Source organism: Symphalangus syndactylus, chromosome 12 (genome assembly GCF_028878055.3).
Source record: "Symphalangus syndactylus isolate Jambi chromosome 12, NHGRI_mSymSyn1-v2.1_pri, whole genome shotgun sequence".
Taxonomy (NCBI): domain Eukaryota; kingdom Metazoa; phylum Chordata; class Mammalia; order Primates; family Hylobatidae; genus Symphalangus; species Symphalangus syndactylus.
In genome coordinates, this window is record NC_072441.2 from 72,553,297 (window position 1) to 72,570,294 (window position 16,998).

Below are 16,998 nucleotides of genomic sequence, written 5' to 3' on the forward strand. Positions count from 1 at the left end.
CTTCCCAGGCTCAGATGATCTTTCCACCTCAGCCCCCCGAGTAGCTGGGACTACAGGTGTGTGTCACCGTGCCCTGCTAATATTTGTAGAGACAGGGTTTTTCCATGTTGCCCACACTGGTCTCAAACTCCTGAGCACAAGGAGGCCACTTGCCTCGACCTCTCAAAGTGCTAGGATTACCGAAGTGAGTCACTGCATCTGGCATTGTTGCTAATTTCATTATAACATATTCATATATTTTGGGGGACATCACAGAGTTACTTGCTCTTACTAGAAGATAATTTGATAGGTACAACTCCCAACACTCAGGCCAGGCACGGTGGCTCATGCTTGTAATCCCAGCACTTTGGGAGGCCGAGGCAGGTGGGTCACCTGAGGTCAGGAGTTTGAGACCAGCCTGACCAACATGGTGAAGTCCCATTTCTACTACAAAGGCAAAATTAGGCCTGGCACGGTGGCTCATGCCTGTAATCCCAGCACTTTGGGAGGCCAAGGCAGGTGGATCACCTGAGGTAAGGAGTTCAAGATCAGCCTGGCCAACATTGTGAAACCGCATCTCTACTAAAAATACAAATATCAGCCAGACATGATCATGGGCGCCTGTAATCCCAGCTACTTGGGAGTTTCATTAATGAGAATCACTTGAACCCAGGAGGCAGATGTTGCAGTGGGCAGAGATCGCGCCACTGCATTCCTGCCTGGGCGACAAGAGCGAGACTCCATCTCAAAAGGCAAAAATTAGCTGGCCGTGGTGGCGAGCACCTGTAATCCCAGCTACTCAGGAGGCTGACGCACAAGAATTGCTTGAACCTGGGAGGTGGAGGTTGCAGTGAGCCGATATCACAGCATTGCACTCCAGCCTGAGTGACGGAGTAACTGCGTCTCAAAAAAAAAAAAAAAAAAAAAAAAACTCCCAACATTCCACATGACATTCCCAGAAAAAAAGTAAAAAAAAAAAAAATATAGAATAAGCAAGAAGAAATGAATATTGGATTGTTTTTCTATATACATCCTGTGAAGCTGCTATCTCAAGGGGCACTTGCTCAGAGGAAGGGTTTTCTGGAGATCATGGGGATGGGAACCAGTCTGGTTTGTTCATCATTTAGGCCAGCACTTCATCAGGTATATGAGTTGTCAATGGTTTCTGTAAGAACATAGCACTGAAACCAACACATGGTTGAAACTACAATCCCACACATGTAAAAAACTACTAGAGCTCTACAGAGGATGCAAGCCATGGCCTTGCTTGGAGGAAGGGACACTAGACAGCTTCAGTGGAGGGAAGCCACCTCAGATGAAGTAGACAACAGTCCCCAACCTTTTTGGCACAAGGGACCGGTTTCATTGAAGACAATTGTCCACGGACCAGGGTAGGGGGGATGGTTTGGGGATGATTCAAGAACATTACATTATTGTGCACTTTATTTCTATTATTATCACATTGTAACACATAATGAAACAATTACACAACTCACCATAATATACAATTATTGGGATCCCTGAGCTTGTTTTCCTGCAACTAGTTGGTCCCATCTGGAGGTGATGGGAGACACTGACAGATGGTCAGGGATTAGATTCTCATATGGAGCATACAACCTAGATTCCTCACATGCACAATTCACAATAGGGTTCAAGCTCCTGTGAGAATCCAGTGCTGCTGATGATCTGACAGGAGGCAGAGCTCAGGCAGTACTGCTCACCCGCTGCTCACCTCCTGTGCGTCATGGCCCAACACTATTTTAGGGAGTTGGGGGCCCCTAAAATAGAGAATCTAGCTTGGGACACAGAAATCATGAAACAGGCCTCCAAAATAATTGAGCAAGACTGCAAGCACATGTCGGTGGCCAGAAAAGAGATAAGGGCACTGCTCAGGGCATGCAGTTAGCAACATAATTTCAGAAAAGAGAGATGCCCTATCTTAGAGGACATGAACAGACACTTCTCAAAAGAAGACATTTATGCAGCCAAAAAACACATGAAGAAATGCTCATCATCACTGGCCATCAGAGAAATGCAAATCAAAACCACAGTGAGATACCATCTCACACCAGTTAGAATGGCCATCATTAAAAAATCAGGAAACAACAGGTGCTGGAGAAGATGTGGAGAAATAGGAACACTTTTACACTGTTGGTGGGACTGTAAACTAGTTCAACCATTGTGGAAGTCAGTGTGGCGATTCCTCAGGGATCTAGAACTAGAAATACCATTTGACCCAGCCATCCCATTACTGGGTATATACCCAAAGGACTATAAATCATGCTGCTATAAAGACACATGCACACGTATGTTTATTGCGGCACTATTCACAATAGCAAAGAGTTGGAACCAACCCAAAGGTCCAACAACGATAGACTGGATTAAGAAAATGTGGCACATATACACCATGGAATACTATGCAGCCATAAAAAATGATGAGTTCGTGTCCTTTGTAGGGACATGGATGAAACTGGAAAACATCATTCTCAGTAAACTATCGCAAGGACAAAAAACCAAACACCGCATGTTCTCACTCATAGGTGGGAATTGAACAATGAGAACTCATGGACACAGGAAGGGGAACATCACGCTCCGGGGACTGTTGTGGGGTGGGGGGAGGGGGGAGGGACAGCATTAGGAGATACACCTAATGCTAAATGACGAATTAATGGGTGCAGGAAATCAACATGGCACATGGATACATATGTAACAAACCTGCACATTGTGCACATGTACCCTAAAACCCTAAAGTATAATAAAAAAAAAAAAAGTTCCAAAAAAAAAAAAAAAAAAAAAAATGATAGCATCTGATCTTCAACAAACCTGACCAAAACAAGCAATGGCAAAAGGAGTCCCTATTTCATAAATAGTGCTGGGAAAACTGGTTAGCCATATCCAGAAAACTGAAACTGGACCTCTTCCTTACATCTTACACAAAAATTAACTCAAGATGGATTAAAGACTTAAATGTAAAACCTAAAACCATAAAAAACCTGAAACCTAGGCAATATCATTCAGGACATAGCTGTAGGCAAATACTTCATGACTAAAACAACAAAAGCAACTGCAACAAAAGCCAAAATTAACAAATGGAATCTAGTTAAACAAAAGAGCCTCCCCACAGCAAAAGAAACTATCATCAGAATAAACAGGCAACCTACAGAATGGGAGAAAATTTTTTTAATCTACCCATCTGACAAAGGTCTAATGTCCAGAATCTACAAGGAACTTCAATTTACAAGAAAAAACAAACAACCCCATAAAAACTGGGCAAAGGATATGAACAGACATTTCTCAGAAGAATACATTTACATGACCTACAAACATATGAAAAAAAGCTCATCATCAGTGGTTATTAGAGAAATGCAAATCAAAACCACAATGAGATAACATCTCACACCAGCTAAAATGGAGATCATTAAAAAGTCAGGAAACAATAGGTGCTGGCGATGCTGTGGAGAAATAGGAATGCTTTTACACTGCTGCTGGGAGTGTAAATTAGTTCAACCCTTGTGGAAGACAGTGTGGAAATCCCTCGAGGACCTAGTACCAGAAATACCACTTGACCCAGCAATCCCATTACGGGGTATATACCCAAAGGATTATAAATCATTCTACTATAATGACACATGCACATGTATGTTTATTGCAGCACTACTTAACAATAGCAAAGACTTGGAACCAATCCATATGCCCATCAGTGATACACTGGATAAAGAAAATGTGAAACATATACACCATGAGTTACTATGCAGCCATAAAAAAGAATGAAATCATGTCCTTTGCAGGGTGAATGACATGGATGAAGCTGGAAACCACCATTCTGGGCAAACTAACACACGAACAGAAAACCAAACACTGCATGTTCTCACCCCTCAATGGGAGTTAAACAGTGAGAACACATGGACACTGAGAGGGGAACAACACACACCAGGGCCTGTCGGGGGTTGAGGGGAAAGGGGAGGGAGAGTATTAGGAGAAATACCTAATGTGTGCGGGGCTTAAAACCCAGATGATGGGTTGATAGGTACAGCAAAGCACCATGGCACATGTATAGCTATGTCACAAACCTGAACATTCTGCACATGTATCCTGGAACTTAAAGTAAAATAAAATAAAATAATAAAATTAAAAAAAGGACTGTTATAAAAATTTCTCCAGGTAAGCTACTGTTGTCAAGATTTTGCAATGACCCCTCATCATTCCCCTCTCTGTCCTGTTTGGATACCCACAGTCTGCTCTTGTGAGAAGATGCCAGGTGATGGATGAGTCACTTGGGACAAGAGAAGGGGATGTTCTACCTCGTGGATGTCTGTGCTTAAAACTAGATCCAAGAGCCAGATTCAAAACAAGCTCAGTATACAGGGCCTGCCTGCAGGGATGACCTGTCTCAGCTGCACAAGTTGCAGAAAGCAAAACAGAAGGAGGCTGCCTAAGAGAATAGTGGGGCTTTGTGACCTTCAGGCTGGAGTACTCACAGGCTATATCCAGAGCAGAGCAGGCAAGCTGATCCTCCAATGAGTACAAGGTGCCACTATAAGCCTGGTGGCAGTCATACGGGTCATGGGGAACTGAAGGAGTCAAGTAAACTTCATCCAAGGAGTTCTCTGGGACCTCCTGCTCCTCCACCTGTAGCAGCTCCCATCTCAGCCTGATGGGTAAAGACGACATAAGATAAACACCAGAGAGAAACAAAACCACTGCACCCAGCTGGTTCTATAGGAAGGCCCACAGGATGGGCCAGAGGAAGCAAAAGACAGTCCCCTCAGAGAGATACAATGATGCTTCCCTGTCTCGGCAGGAGACAGAGAGCAGCAGGTGCTCAGTGCACTGGGCAGACAATGAGCTGGGGAAGAAAGAGTTGGAACAATCCCTGTGCGAAACTGCCATGACACAGTGCATTCAGCACTTTTACATATATTTTGTTGAAATTAGCATCAGTGGCCAAATGAATACACATTCTTAAGTCTTCACAGACAGTTAGTGCATCCTTATCCCTTGCTCTCAATATTGTAGCAGGACGTGAGTAATTTTCACTCACTTTCCTGCTATCAAATACTTGCAAACATGGTATTATCAAAGAGGCAGCCATCAGATATGCACCTCACCTTCACTTTAAGCAAAAAGAACAGAAAAGAGGACTGCAGAAAATGTCTGTGACTTATCAGTTCAACAGAGTCAACTGAATGCAGGTTAGTACAATTGGCAGGGATTAATAAGGAGAAAATACAAATACAGGTATACAATGAACAGAGTCAACATTATGAACATGGCTATTTTATGGTTGGCTGAACAGATGAAACAGATATATTCAGCACACTCTCTGATTTTCCCTGCATGTGGAGTCTCCAGATATCAACACGGAATTAACTGTCCATGATTCCTCAGAGTTACCTGGGGCATGGTGGATCTTGGCCTACTAGCTCCTCTTGATCCTTTCTAATTTCTGCAAATAAATTCAGACAGGGACAGACACATTAAGCAGGTTCCCCTACACACACAAACAATCCACTGTGCAATCCTAACATAGGAACATCAGTTTCCTCAGTGGGAGAACAGAACCCTGTGAGAGAAATATTCCAGGAGGCCTGAGGTCCTGTCATGAGAGAGGTGCCCTGGATTTCTTCCCTGAGCCTAGGGGTGAAATCTCCCTGTTCTGGTAGATCATCATCCCAATATCATCACTCCTGATTTTGTGCAAACAGTTATGCAATATTTTTTACACCAATTCAAAGCAAATATCCCAACTGCTTTCTAGCGGAAAACTGCAATATCTAGCCTTCTCTCATTAAACACCCACATTGTTCATGGTTGCGAGGATGTTAGACACTGAAATTAGAATGAAGGGGGTAATCAACAGACTCTTGAATCAAAATGAATCTTTGGTGCTACAAAGAAACATTGGCTATGTGTTCTCATTGTTCAATTCCCACCTATGAGTGAGAAGACTGTTGTGGGGTGGGAGGAGGGGGGAGGGACAGCATTAGGAGATATACTTAATGCTAAATGACGCGTTAATGGGTGCAGCACACCAACATGGCACATGTATACATATGTAACAAACCTGCACATTGTGCACATGTACCCTACAACTTAAAGTTAAAAAAAAAAAAAAGAAACATTGGCTATTCATGGGATCTAGGAGTGACAAGGCCCAGTCTTGCTTCTGCAAACATAAAAGGTAATGGACTGCTCAGCTAAGACAGGGCAACATCGAAGACACAGAGAATGAGACTTGGTTCATTGAAATCTGGGTAATATCTTTAACAGAAATGTAGTCAAAGATGCCACTGGCCTTGGGCAGGCATAGAACCTGAAGGAAAATGGTTGGGAAAAGAAACTTGTAAGGATCACAATAGCTGGCAAGACAAAGTTTATTCAGATTAAGAGGCCTGACAGACACCTGTTGGGCATGTGCTGCATACATTGGTGTGAATTTTTCACACCTGCCTGAGATCCAGCATCCTAACAATTGGTCCAGGATGCCACAGGAATGGCCTGAGACTAGGAAGAGGCCAAAGCTCATGGACCCACCTTACATCTGTGTTTCAGCCTCGACTCCAGAGTGATGCAAATCTACATATATATCTAGGTCCAGCCCACAGTGATGACAACTCTCAGCCCAGCCAGGGGTGGGAGGCCCAAGGATTCTAGGGTCCACCTGGGACTTATATCACCTTCACAACGGAGTACTCACTGTCTACATCAAAAGCCACGCAGGCTTGCTGTTCCTCTAATGAATGCAAGGCACTCCTCATATCAGACTGGTAGTAGCCAGTCAGATTAGGAAGGATTGGAAGAGTGGAGTCAGCTTCATCCCATGCCTCCTGAGGGACTTCATGCTCCTCCACCTCTGACAGTTCCCTATTGAGCCTGTTGGGGTAAGAAGGTCTAAAAATTAATCCATGGACAATCAGGTGCCACAGAATTCTAGCTGAATTTGGTGGAAGGCTTGAGACAGTGGTTGCAGAAATCAGAGGTGGGAATCTATTTAAAAAGAGGAAAAGTATCCTCTAATTTGTGGGATCAAGTGTGGCTTCCAAAGGGTTGTGGGGCTGTGCTCAGGGAACTGGCCAGATTGTAAGGTGATGGGGAGGGAGAAAGGAAGTCCTCTACTATCACCCTCATGACACACAGTATGGAGAGATTACTAAAGCAGTGGCTTCAGTGGTTTTGCATAAAATGAGTTGAAGTTGATATGCAATAGCCACATGAATATAGCATTAGAGGAATTTTAGACTCCAAAACCTTTTGCCTTCAGACAGGCCTCTTATTCTCAATATAGTGAAAGGCTATGATTTTTTTTAGTTCCTTTTCCTATTGCCAAAGTCCTAAAACATGATAAGGAGAAACAAGCCGAAATCAAGTCTGCATCACACTGGTTGTGGCCCCGCACCCAAGAGAGAAGGGACAATTGCAGGGACTCCTTAGTCAGGTGTGTTGACCTGAGTAACCAACTGCAGGTTATTAAATGTAAGAGGGAGGAAGTAATTGGAACCTATGCAGGTACCACCATGAAAACAGACAACCTTATGACTAGGGATAATTTGTGACTAGCTGAAAGGATAGATAGATAGATTAGATAGATAGATAGATAGATAGATAGATAGATAGATAGATAGATAGATGATAGACAGACAGACAGATAGCACTTTCTGTTTTACCTAGATCTGGAGTTTCCAGCTGTCAACAGTGAATGAACAGTCTACAGTATCTGAGACTTACCTGGGGCACAGTAGTTCTTGGTCTTCCATCTTCTTTCGGTCATTTAGATTTTCTACAAATAAATTCAGACAGGGCTGTCACATTAAGCTAATTCCCCTGCACACATGTCCAATTTACTGTCCAATCCTATCACAGAGACATCTAACTTCCCAGTGTGAGAACAGGATACTGCGAGAGACATATTTCAAGAGGCGTAATGTCATGTCTCGAGAGAACTGGCTTGTTGGCTTTCCTGAGCCATGAGGCAAAATCTCCCTGTGCTAGTAGGCCATCATCCCAACATCCTCCATTCCGACTCTGGCCAAACAGTGAAGTAATCCTTTTCCCCACAGACTCTAGGTAAATAGTTAAACTGCATTGTAGGAGAGAGACTGTAATATTCAGCTTTCTTCACCAAATACTCAGGTTTTGATGATTTAGAACAGGGGCCCCCAATCCCTGGGCCACAGACCAGTACTGATACATGGCCTGTCAGGAACCAGGCCATACAGGAGATGCGCAGCAGGAGAGCCAACATTACAGCCTGTGTTGCTGAGCACCAGCATATCAACCTGTGTCTATGAGTCATCCCACACCAATGACACGTCTTAGTCCAGCCGGGGTGCGAGGTGCAAGGATTACAAAGTCGACCTGGGGCACCAATTGGAGATTTATCATGTTCACAATGGAGTACTCACTGTCTACAAGAGCCAAGCTGACTTGCTTTTCTTCAAAAGAGTACGAGGTTCTCCTATAAGGCTGGCAGGAATGAGTCAGGTCAGGAAGAACAGAAGCAATCAAATAACATCCATCCAGTAACTCCTGGGGGACTTCATGTTTGTCCACCCTCAGCGATTCCCTGCTGACCCTGCAGGGTAGGAACGACTAAAGATTAATCCCAAAAGTTTCAGAGCCCTAGTTGGATTTCATGTGAGGCACGAAGGAGTGATCACAAAAAGCAAATGGTCAACCCATTAAAGAGTTAAATATTCTCCTCTTCTTGGTGGGTCACAGTGTGGTTGCCATGGGGTAGGTGAGCAATACAGAGAGAAGGAAAGAGAGAGATGAGAGAGAGAGAAGCATCAGGTACTCCGTGAATTGGCCAGATTATGATTTTCTGAGGAAGGAGACTGAGCATTTCTGTATGGTACAGTCATGACTTACTGATTATCATGTCCCGTAACAGTGGCTTCATTCTTTTTTCTTAAATGATGTTGAATTTTGTACATAGTGGCCAAGTAAACACAGATTTTGAGGCATTATAATATCCCCAAAATCTTATGTCATCAAGTCCCCTTTCTCTCAACATTGTGGCATGGTATAATAATAATTTTTCCATCAAGTTTTCTTGCCATGAGATACCCACCACTGTGCTAATGCAAAACCAGCAGAAAGCAGACACGCATCTCAGGATGGTTGAAACCATAAGAAGAACATATCTGCTTGCAGGAAATCTCTGTGACTGATTAGTTGTTCACCAGCTGGACTGGTTTTGTGTACTGAACTTAAGAAGTTAATAAGAAATGACAAATAATACAAGTATCACAATAAAAACATAAAACGTTCAAAAGGATCATTTCTGGTTGGCTGAAGGGATTAATTACATATATTCAGGACTTTCTGGTTTTCTGTGGTTATGAGTCCTATAGCTATCACCCCTGAATTGACAGTTCCTGACTTTTCTCAATTACCTGGGAGCAATTGTTTCTTGTCTTTTCACCTCTTCAAGACCATGTTGCTTTTCTGCAAATAAATAAGAGAAAACCTGTCACATGAACTTGATCCCATTCATATATGCACAAACTTGTGTCCAAACCTACACAGTGGCATAAATATACTCAGTGTAATAGCAGCCTGTTGTGAGAGGAACTTTCCAGGAGACCTCAGCATGAGCCTTGTGAGAAGTCACTAGGTTTACTTTCCCGAGCCATGGAGGAAATGTCCTTAACATAACAGGTCATCATCACAGTCCCTTCTGTCCTGAGCCACAGCAAACTGTTAAATGCATCCTTTTTACTAAGAGATTCTGGGGATCCACTTCAATGGTTTCTACGACGGTTACTGCAGTATTCAGCATGTTTCCTTCTGATAAGTTACTGTTGGTGGTTTTGTAGAATTCACATTTAGATGGATAGATTAAATCAAAAGAATCTCTCATGCTGTGCAGAAACAATGGCCTTTCATCTGGTAGGGAGTTCCAGGGCGCAGCCTTCTTTCAGAGAAACATAGAGAGTCCAATATTGGTGTTCATGTTCTGGTACTCAGAGACTTCTTAGCTAAGACAAGCCAACTAAAAAGAGAGAGTGTCTAAACTGAGAGAAGGGAACAAGGGTAATGACATCTCTGGGAATATGGAAAAGGCTGCCAATGGCCTTGGACAGCATAGAAACTCAGACTGGTTGGGAGGGAAAAGTAGAAGATCCCATGTGAGATGACAGATTCAATCTAAATTGGGAGGACTGACGGATAAATCCTGCACCCAGGCTGCAGGAGTGCATGCGAATTTGTCAGGTCAACCTTGGGTACAGTGATTTGCTAGTGGGGCAAAGATGAAAGACGACATGTGACTTTGGGCTAGGATTGAACAACTCTCTGACTCATGGGATGCCCTCTTCAAACTCAATCCTAGAGCCTGGTTCTAACCAGTATATGAGTATAGGGTCCACCTGAAGTTACCGCATCTGTCATTCTAGACAGGTTGTGGGGTGCAAAGAATAGGAAGCCTACCTGGGAAGCCAAGTGGGGTTTCCTCCCCTTTGGAATTGAAGTGTTCGCTGGCTACATCCTGAGCAGAGCAAACTTTCTGTTCATCCAGTGCCAAGAAAGTGCCTTCACAAGGTTGGTAAGATTGGGACATATCATGGTGACTACAAGAAGTCAAAACACTTTCCTCCGGGGAGTCCTGCAGGACTTCCTTCTCTTCAGACTCCTGCAGCTTCCCAAGGAGCCAGACAGGATAGGGGTGACAAGAGGGATTATACACCACAGCATCTCAAGTGATTTCATGGGACACAAAAGGGAGTGGTCACAGAAACCAAAGGGGTAGTCTCCTCCAAGAGAGAAAAACCAATGCTTCCAAATGTGGGGTGGAGTGTGACTGCCCTGGGGACAGAGCAAACGTGAGCAGCAGGTGCTCAGTGTGGTTGCCACAAATGAGCTGCTGCAGGAGGACCCAGACTCCCTCTATAAACTGCGATCATGACTTGCAGTGCAGAGAACTGACACAGGGCTTTGCTTCCCATGCCTAAATGTGCTGATGTTTACATGCAGCACCCAACTAAACACAGCACTTCAGGCATTTCAGATACACAGATCTTGTCTTTTCAAAGCCCATTTTTAAAGTATTTTGACATAAATTATAATTTCCTTGTTTTGTAATGAAATACTTGCCAACATGCTGACATCAAACACGTAGAAAGCATGCATGCATCTCACTCTGGATTAACCACACGGGAGAGAACAGGTGACATCCCTGAGTTTGATGAGTTCACCTGGCTCAACGGATTGCATGTTCCTATGCAAGAGGGGGATTAAGAAATTGAAACCTGGCCGAGCACTGTGGCTTACACCTGTAATCCCAGCACTTTGGGAGGTCGAGACAGGCAGATCACGGGGTCAGGAGATCGAAATCATCCTGGCTAACACGGTGAAACCCCGTCTCCACTAAAAATACAAAAAAAAAAAAAAAAATAGGTGGGTGTGGTGGCGGGCACCTGTATTCCCAGCTACTCGGGAGTCTGAGGCAGGAGAATGGCATGAACCTGGGAGGCAGAGCTGGCAGTGAGCCGAGATCATGCCACTGCACTCCAGCCTGGGTGACAGAGCAAGACTCTGTCTCAAAAACTAACAAACAAACAAAAAAACAAAGAAATAGAAACCTACTCAAGTACCACAATCAGGAAGACAGCATTGTTAAAACAAATAATTTGCAGTTGGATGAATGGATGAGGCAGTTCTGTTTGTCACTTTCTATTTTTCCCTGGATCTGCAGTCTCCAGGTGTCACTATTGAACTAACAGCCCACAAATCCACAGAGTTACCTGGGGGGCACTGGTGCTCTCCCTTCCTCTTCCTCATCATCATTTTGATTTTCTGTAAACAAATTCATAAGAGCAGGTCATAGTAAGCAAATCACGCTTCACACAAGACCAAATCCGTGTCCAGTCATAGCACAAGGACATAAATATTCTCAGTGTAAGAATGTGATATTCTGACAGGAACGCTCTAATGTGCCCTAGATTAAGTCTTGTCAGAAGTAGATGAGCCTGCTTTTCAGATCCATGGGACAAAATCTCCCTCATCTGGTAGATCTTAATCTTATATCCTCTGCCCTAAGTCAGCACAAACAATTAAAACATTTTCCCTAAGATCTTCAAAAGTTGCCCTAACAACTTTCCGTAAGTGTTGCTGCAATACTGATTTATCTCTTCATATATCATGGTCAATGAATGGTTAGAGAAATTTATATAGAAAACTGAATTGATGGATGAATTCTAACAACTTTTTTTTAAAAAGAATCTGTGGGGCTGGCGGGATGGCTCATGCTTTTAATCCCAGCACTTTGAGAGGCCAAGGGGGGCAGATCACTGATGTCAGGGGTCCAAGATCAGCCTGGCCAACATGGTGAAACCCCACCTCTACTAAAACTACAAAAATTAGCCAGGCATGGTGGTGCACACTGGAAATACCAGCTACTTAGTAGGCTGAGAATCACTTGAACCCTAGAGGTGAAAGTTGTAGTGAGCTGAGATCACGCCACTGCACACCAGCCTGGGTGACAGAGTGAGACTCCACCACGAAAAAAAGAAAAGGAAAGAAAAGAAATCTGTGGTGCTACACGGAAAGAGTGGCCACTCATGGGGTGAAGAACTCAGGGCCCAGCCTTGCTTTATGGAAATTTATAAGCAAGATAAACATAGAAGTGTTGACATCCTGGTTTCAGTTGACTGTGTAGCTAAGATAAGCTGGCTTAAAGTAGATCCAGACTGGAGATGAGGAGAGTGAAACCAGGGAAACAACATCTTCAAATAAATGGACAAGGTTGTCAGTGGCCTCAGACAGGCAGAGAAACTCCATGGACATTGTTCAGAGACACAAATTACACCACTGCAGCTGACAAGAGACATAGGTACTGAGCTAGGAGGCCTGACAGATACCTCCTGTACTCCTCCTGTACACAGGTAGCTATGGCTTTATCACACCTGCCTCTGTTCCAATAACCTGATACTGGGGCCAGGATGACAAAGGCATGACATGGGCCAAGGAGGACAGGAAAGCTCTCTCACCCACCGGTATCTGTTTTTAATATTCCATGCTAGTTTCTCTTTCTCTCTCTGCTCTTTCACTTCTTTCTCTCTGTCTCTCTCTCTTTCTCTCTCTCTCTGTCTCTCTCTTTCTTTTAGACACAGGGTCTTGCTCTGTCACCTAGGCTAGAGTGTAGCAGTGCACTCACGGCTCACTGCAGCCTCTACCTCCTGGGCTCAGACGATTCTTCCACCTAAGCCTCTTGAATAGTTGGGACTATAGGCATGCAGCACCATGCCTGGCTAATTTTTTGTATTTATTGTAAAGATGGGATTCACCATATTGTTCAGGCTGGTCTTGAACTCCTGAACTCAAGTGATCCACCCACCTGGGCCTCCCAAAGTGCTGTGATTATACGTGTGTCACCGCACCTAGCTCCATCCTAGTTTCTGACTCAAACCAATATGGGTGTATACAGCCCATCCTCAGAATTGATCTTCCATAGCCTAGACAGAGGTATGAGACACAAGGAAAATAGAGGCTACCTGGGAGAATGTTTAGAGCATCCTGACATTCATCTTGAGAGGATTCACTGTCTACAACCAGAGTTGAGTTGACGTTGTCTTCCTCAAATGTAATTTTGACATTCTTGTGAGGCTGGTTGGAGTCACAAGGGCCGTGGCTATTTGAACAAGTGATGGCACATTCCTCCAGTGAGTCCTCAGGGACTTCCTTTACTTCAGCCTTCTGCACCTCCCTGATGAGCCAGGTGGGATAGAGATGACAGAAGATTAAACACAGAGGGATTGGATCCCAGGGAGTTCTAGCTGGTTTTGACAGGAGGCATAAGAGAGTGGTTCCAGAAAGCAAACAGGAGGTTCCCATTGAGAGGGAACATGCAATCCTCTTCTCTTTGCAACAGAGCATGGCTGCCATGGGAGCCACAGAGGAAGAGAGCAGCTGGTGTTCATTGCACTGGACAGATAGGAGCTGAGGAGGATGAAGACTCAGCTATCCCTGCCTGGTACACACAGTACACACAGAGAAACACAACAGCTGCCACACCCTGTGTCTAAGCTGGGTTGAATTTCACATACTGTGGCCAAGGGAATGCGGGCTTTGGACCCATTATAGACTCCAGACATGGTGTGCCTTCTAGGCCTTTTTATTTTAACACTGTGACATAAAATGTAAATTTTTTTGTCCAGGTACTTTTCTTGGTGTTTAAATTTGTTAGATACTTCCTAATTCCTCTGCTTGTTGCCACTTTGCTATTTATCTTACCCAAAAAGAACCTAAAGACAACCGTGGAGAAAGCAGCTTTGCACCTCCTCCTGGTTTTCACAACAAGGGGGAACAGGTCTTCTCTGTGTGTGCAGGAAGTCCCTGGGGCTGGTGAGTTTATCGAGGGTCATGCTTACAGGTACCATGGAGACAAAGGACAAGCATGTTAACAGGGCTATTTCCTTGTTGGGTGAGCACATGAAAGTCAGTGCACTCTGCAGCTTTCTTTATCCTGCATCTGGAATCTGTGACTACCTTCACCTCTCTTGTGTTCTTGCTGAGACCTTTTCCATATTTTACCACCCATTACCCACTCCTGATTATTCAGTCTTACCTGGGGACAGGTGATTCCTGTACTTTATCAACCTCCTCAGCTTTATCATTTTCATCCTCATCTTCATCATTTTCTGCAAATACAGAAATGTTCATTCAGATATTTCCCACTTCACACTCTGCAAGCGCAGTCAGTCCAATGTGCAAAGAGACATGAACATCTATGTACGGGTCAGCATTGTACTGAAAGCCCTCATGTTTTATCTTTAACAAAATGCCTTGGCATGGTTTCCTGATCCATCAGCCAATGCATTTCTGATCTGGAGGGTCACCATCAAGATGTGGCCAAACATTGAAAAGACCTTTTGCTCTCCGTATCACTGGAGGCTTGTGCAGCCTCTCTCTGGACTTGGGCAGCTGTCTCCCCCATCCTGCCACAGATCTGATTCTCAGGCACAGGCTTGGTGTCCCTTGACAGTTCACATTTAGAACCTATTTATTTATCTTAGAAGAGGACAGATAAACTTGCCTCACAGTCCTCTACACATCAGAGGACTTCAATGGCCCTCCATGTGGCTTCTGCTGTGTTATTGAGGGACATTCTCTGCATGGGGAGTGCTCCAGTCTGAAGCACTTTCTACTACCAAATGCCACCACACCAAGGGCCTTCTCCAACACCACACAGCGAGGGGCTCTATCTCATTTTGGAAAGCAGTCATAAGTGTTCTGGCATTTGAATGCTAGAGACACTTGCAACAGACAATGTGTCTGCCTTTGCAAATTGAGAGACAGAAACCCAGGAAAGATAAATCAATCACTCACCAACAGTTACTAAGAATATTGCTGAAGACATAGCCTGGGAACCTGCATTCTTAGTCCAGGGCTCTTTTCACTCTAACAAGCATGCTTCTGTCATAGCCTCCATCCTGTCCTTTAAAACTAAATGGATGATGCCTCTTGCTCCAAAGACCGCCTTCCATCAAGGAAGGAGGGACATTTGCAATACTGTGACCTCCAGCTCCATGGGTTTCCCATCTCTGCTCTTACCCAGGAAGTCCTGGTCATGTCATGGCCACATATGTTTAGTGGAAAAAAACACCACCGATACAACTGTCACTGTGGAAGTATGGAGGTCTGGAGTCTCTCATAACCCTGGGGTTTTGGGTCATCAGGGCCTGTGGCCACCTTACCTGGGCTGAGCTTGTGGACAAGGTGCCATGCCAGCCTACACCCCTCAGCCAGCTGTTCTCGGAAGTCCTGACCCTGGGAGTTGTCAGGCTCATCCGGAGTGAGGAGGGCCTAGAGATGCTGATTCAATGACGGGGAGGCATCTCTCCCTTCCCATAACTTCTCCCTTAACTGGGTCAGCTCTCATTCCTGAGAGTGAACCAGGACTTTATATTGCCTAAGGTGAGATAGTAGAGAAAATTTAACAGCAGAAAGGGATGAGTGATCCGTTCTAATATTGCAATAGAGATTTCTGAGGCAATGTCCTCAAGGAGACCTCCAAGCAGAAGGTCAGCACATGTTTAAAGAAATGTCTGTGGCCAAGAGAAAGAATAGAAAATGGTTTACAGGCTTCCTCTATATCAGAGAGGCCTCCTGTAAGATCCTCAATGATGTTCCATTCATCTTTGTCTTCTGTAAACAAAAGTAGGTGTCTTCCTAAGTCAGTTACAAAAAGACAACATTTCAGTTCCTCACTCTGGCCATGGACATTTCCATGTGAAAATATACATAGTGCATCTTACAGTGACTAGATACAAAGCCATATACAGAAATGAGGCCAGGTGCAGATGGGTGAATTGAAAAGACAAAAGAAGAAAAGAATGACAGGGTTGAGACGGCAACATTGATTGAGTGAAAGAATGAGAAGCTGCAGTCAGTCAGGAGGCGATTCTCACCAAGGGTAAGTGGGGTGGTGATGGCACACCGTTTTGAGTATACTGAATGCTGCTGGGTGGTTCCCATTCTTTTTTTTTTTTTTTCAAATTCATGATGACAACTTTTTATTTTAATCTGAACTTTTTCTCTTTTTTTTGTTTAATTTTTTCTTTTTTTTATTATTATACTTTAGGTTTTAGGGTACATGTGCACAATGTGCAGGTTTGTTACATATGTATGCACGTGCCATGTTGTTTTGCTGCACCCATTAACTCGTCATTTAGCATTAGGTATATCTCCTAATGCTGTCCCTCCCCCCTTCCCCCAACCCACAACAGTCCCCAGAGTGTGATGTTCCCCTTCCTGTGTCCATGAGTTCTCATTGTTCAGTTCCCACCTATGCGTGAGAACATGCGGTGTTTGGTTTTTTGTCCTTGTGATAGTTTACTGAGAATGATGATTTCCAGTTTCATCCATGTCCCTACAAAGGACATGAACTCATCATTTTTTATGGCTGCATAGTATTCCATGGTGTATATGTGCCACATTTTCTTAATCCAGTCTATCGTTGTTGGACATTTGGGTTGGTTCCAAGTCTTTGCTATTGTGAATAGTGCCCCAATAAACGTA

General features: G+C 44.1%; 1 pseudogene; it reads right to left on the reverse strand.

Moving 5' to 3' along the window:
- LOC134734849 (neuroblastoma breakpoint family member 4-like) overlaps positions 1–16,998 on the reverse strand; it is a 29,762-nt pseudogene that overhangs the window by 6,562 nt on the left and 6,202 nt on the right.